At 33.9% G+C, this 4545-nt stretch overlaps 1 long non-coding RNA gene across 1 annotated transcript in view; it reads right to left on the bottom strand.

The window, feature by feature from the left end:
- Window positions 1–350: 350 nt before the first annotated feature.
- The window catches only part of LOC136837819 (uncharacterized), a 10535-nt gene continuing 6340 nt past the window's right edge, over window positions 351–4545 (bottom strand). Inside the window, exon 2 of the long non-coding RNA XR_010852787.1 lies at window positions 351–476. This is a non-coding gene — a long non-coding RNA (uncharacterized lncRNA). The remainder of the gene's footprint in view (window positions 477–4545) is intronic.

A 4545-nucleotide genomic window follows, 5' to 3' on the forward strand; every position in this document is an offset into this window, starting at 1 on the left:
ATTATAATTATTATTATTATTATTATTATTCTAATGCTATAACTGGCATTAATGTAAAACAAAGGTTATATTATTATTATTATTATTATTATTATTATTATTATTATTAATTATCACTGCTATCATATATGATGGAGGCTCAATGATCATATATGTAAATTTAAGAAAAACTTGAAGGTAAAATTGACCAGAAGACAAAATTTGTAATCTAATTTATTTCATACTATTGCATATTACATACTAATGTACATTACATGTTTTAATCTATTACAGTTTATTATCATACATTCTCTCTCTCTCTTCTCTCTCTCGTTACGACGACACCAGTTTTAGTAACCATAAATCAGCCGTCTCTCTCTCTCTCTCTCTCTCTCTCACTTTTGACCTTGTTATGTTGACTTTCGTATAATGTTCATTAAGATATCTCCATGAGAACGTATGCATGAAATAAAAGGGTTGTATGTCGTTTTCCCCACCTTATTTTGTAGGTTAATGAAATGGGTACAAATAGTCAAGGATTCATTTTTATATAAATTATATTATTCGTGATGAAGAGCAGTTACTACAGACTGAGAGCTATTGAACGACCAGAAACGACGAGTTACGAGAGCCAAGTGGGGAAACAAGCAAACAACTACTTCAAGACTGTCGCTTTCCTCCCTGGAATGAATCTTTCTGCCTCTAACAACCCTTTTCTTTTCAGGAATTTCTTCCTTCACGCCTCTAAATAAAGAAAATTCTCCCCATACCACCCTCTCTTTACCTTTCCAGGCCAATTCTCCCCCACCATTTCTAATTCTCCCCTCCCCACCCCGCCTATTCCTCAGACAAATAATATATCCTTTCCTCCATTTGCTATCGAGTAAATGAAATGAAGGCGCCAAAACTCCGTGATTTTCGCCATTTTTCGCCTTTTCTCCTACGATGTTTCTGTTCATTGTTCTTATACGTCATTTCTGCTCATCACAGACGTCGTTATTTCAGTAACCTCAAAGGGATCTGCCCTTAAACCTTCGCAATGGACGAGTAACGACCGTAAATGTCGCTGCCGTAAGGAGGCTTTTGGTGGGGGTCGTTATTACCTGCTGTTATGGTCCGATTTAGAAAAAGACTGCTGTTCAAAAACTATCTTTCCTGTAGGCCCCTTTATAATGCAGTACTGTTTCACGACAGTACATAATAATATTTTAGATCTATACGAACGCCGTAAAGTCACATCGATGTTACTACCGGTTGACCTATTAACTTCAGAACTCTAGTCTCTCCCGATAATTCATTTGGGATATCATGCTTAGTTTTCTTTTTTTTTAGCTTCCCAAAGTCATGCTTAATCCTAGAAGGATAGATTTTCTGCACATACTTAACTGTAAATAAAGTCTAAAGGACTTCAGGCCAAGAAGTGTGCAACAAAACTAATTCTACAGGATCAACCAGCCATCAAACAAGGCATAGCCGAAACAGGTTTTTAATTTTCATTAGTGATTAACATGGGTCACACTACCACACACTAAATTCTTGTTACGTAACTCCAGAGCACTTAATTTCATTACGTAAATTCAGAGCGCTTAATTTCACAGTAGAACCAGCACTAAACTCTTCCACAATTGTCATTGCTAAACGTGATAAGGGTAATGACATCTTAATACACTTGAAAGTTTTAACGTCATGTATAGGGAAATTAGATGTCTAAAACAATTTGGAGTTTTTTGTAAAAACTTTCAACAATGGCATTTTACAAAAACACGAAAATTTAAAAAGCCCAAAAAACACATTCAACATATTTTAAAGTGTGATTTAAACTTGAAACAGGATACAGAACAATGCTGTGGTTTTACTACAGGAAAAAGTGCAGCAAGGTACAATGACTCAAAAGTACGTAGATTAGAAGGGCAGAAGTCATATCAGGTCTAAGAAGCCACTTCGTAGCCGATAGCTGGAATTATTCATATCAACAGACAATAGAAAAATAACATCCACACAAGCGAAGCCCACTTTCTGACAAACTTGGAAGTTTTCCAACGTCTAGGAGTGATAGACCATGAATTTAAGTGCCACATTCAATCCAAGTTTCACGACAGTTCCTGAAAGAAAAGATTTTCATTTAGTCAAATTTCAGACTGTTTTGAACGTTAAATCATATGTTAAAAATTGTGGCCCCCAAAATGTCAAGATTAGTTATTTGTTGATACTAGACCCTCTACTGAAAAAATCAGGCCTTTATATACCAGAGTATCAGAAAATAGATTCCCTAGCCAATGGTTGAAATTAAGCCCTGTATTGAAAAATAAAACCTTTATATATACCAAAATATAAAAGATCAGGAAATAGCTTAACTAGCCAATGGGTGAAACTAAGCCCTGTACTGAAAAAAACATTGTATACTAGGTAACTATCCAATGGTTGAAACTAAAACCTGCACTGAAAAAATGTTTATATACCAGAATATAAAGATAAGGGAATAGATTATCTTAATCAATGTCTGAAATTAAGCCCTGTATTGAAATTAAGCCCTGTATTGAAATAATTGGACCTTCTTGTACCAGATTATAATCAGAAAATTGTATAAACAAGGAAATAATTATCTTAATGTCTGAAATTAAGCCCTGTATTGAAAAAAATTGGACCTTCCTTGTATAAACCCATAACTGTTGCAGCACTAAAATGAAAGTACTAATACCTTTCATATGGAAAACTTTGTAACATCCTCCAGTGAGCTGGTAAAATGAAAATATAAACTGATTACTAATGGCTATTTATAACCATATTTAATCCTCAAACCCCTTGCTCACAGCCAGTTCAGAAAAAAGGAACAGACTTCCCTCAGTATTTCATAACTGACTGCTCCAAGCCAAAATATTAATTCCTTAAGCAGGTAAACCAAAGCCTTTTTTTATGGTTGAAATTAAGCCCTGTATTAAAAAATAAAGCCTTTATATACCAAAATATAAAGATCAGGAAATAGCTTAACTAGCCAATGGGTGAAACTAAGCCCTGTACTGAAAAAATACATTGTATACTAGGTAACTATCCAATGGTTGAAACTAAAACCTGCACTGAAAAAAATTTTATATACCAGAATATAAATATAAGGAAACAGATGATCTTAATCAGTGTCTGAAATTAAGCCCTGTATTGAAAAAAATTGGACCTCCTTATACCAGAATATAATCAGAAAATTGTATAAACCCAAGGAAATAGATTATCTTAATCAATGTCTGACATTAAGCCCTGTGTCTGAAATTAAGGCTGTATTGAAAAAAAATTGGACCTTCTTATACCAGAATATAATCAGAAAATTGTATAAACCCATAACTGTTGTAGCACTAAAATGAAAGTACTAATACCTTTCATATGGAAAACTTTGAAACATCCTCGAGTGAGCTGGTAAAATGAAAAAAATAAACTGATTACTAATGGCTATTTATAACCATATTTAATCCTCAAACCCCCTTGCTCACAGCCAGTTCAGAAAAATGGAACAGACTTCCCTCAGTATTTCATAACTGATTGCTCCAAGCCAAAATATTAATTCCTTAAGCAGGTAAACCAAAGCCATTTTTTTTATGTCTTCATAGCAATACCTAGCTTATTCAAAGTATCTACCCCAGGTCAAGATACAAAGCAACCAGATATCTACATTGTGAAAATAGTTAAATATCCCAGAACATATAAGTTTAATACCCAAGTACAAGTAACACTAGGTTTTTAATATTTGAATGACAGGTAAGCAGAAAAATAACACTGAAGAACACTTAAGCAAATATACTTAACCTCACTCACTACACTTGGAATGTTTTTCTTAAAAGATTAACTTAAACTAAAAAGAAATTTAACTCTTACACTTTAAAAATCACATTCACAATGAGTTTGACTATATTCAGCACCAAAATCACCGTATCCTTAAGAAAATATGTTCTAGAAACACAAAAACCATTACACGAAACTCAAACCCTTAATATTCACCTTTCATCACTTATAAACACTGCTGCTTCATCTTCAAAACTGGCCAAAAAAAACAGTCTGCTACTCCGAAGTCATTTTTCCTAAAGCCGGCAAAATCGCTTTGAGGAGGAGTGACGTCACCTGGGAACTAACACTTAAATCTGTTGGGAATGGAAGGGGCTATAAGTACTGAACAGGAATTCCAAGTGATTTAATTTTTTTACGCAAATTTATCGTTATTTACATAGAAACGTCATTATGCTCTTAATCTACGCTCCAAATATCGAGTACTTTATGGGGAAATGTAGTGAAATGTAAAGGTTTCGTAATGGAACATGAAAATTAAACAAAAAAGGTAGCCACGTGATATTACCTCCTGTGGTTCAATAACTGTTGTACCTTAACCTAATAACCGTTTCCTACGGGAATCAGCTGGGGCTACGGTTGATTTTTTTTTTTTTTTTTTTTTTCAGGTTCTGTGTTTTATTCCATATATTTTTAACCCATATAAGACTATTAACATATAAACGGCCGTTCCCTTTCACCACCATCTCTTGTTTATGCGTCTTCTCTTTCCAGCCATGATACTAATGATAATTTATC

Source organism: Macrobrachium rosenbergii, unplaced genomic scaffold, assembly GCF_040412425.1.
Source record: "Macrobrachium rosenbergii isolate ZJJX-2024 unplaced genomic scaffold, ASM4041242v1 13865, whole genome shotgun sequence".
Classification (NCBI taxonomy): domain Eukaryota; kingdom Metazoa; phylum Arthropoda; class Malacostraca; order Decapoda; family Palaemonidae; genus Macrobrachium; species Macrobrachium rosenbergii.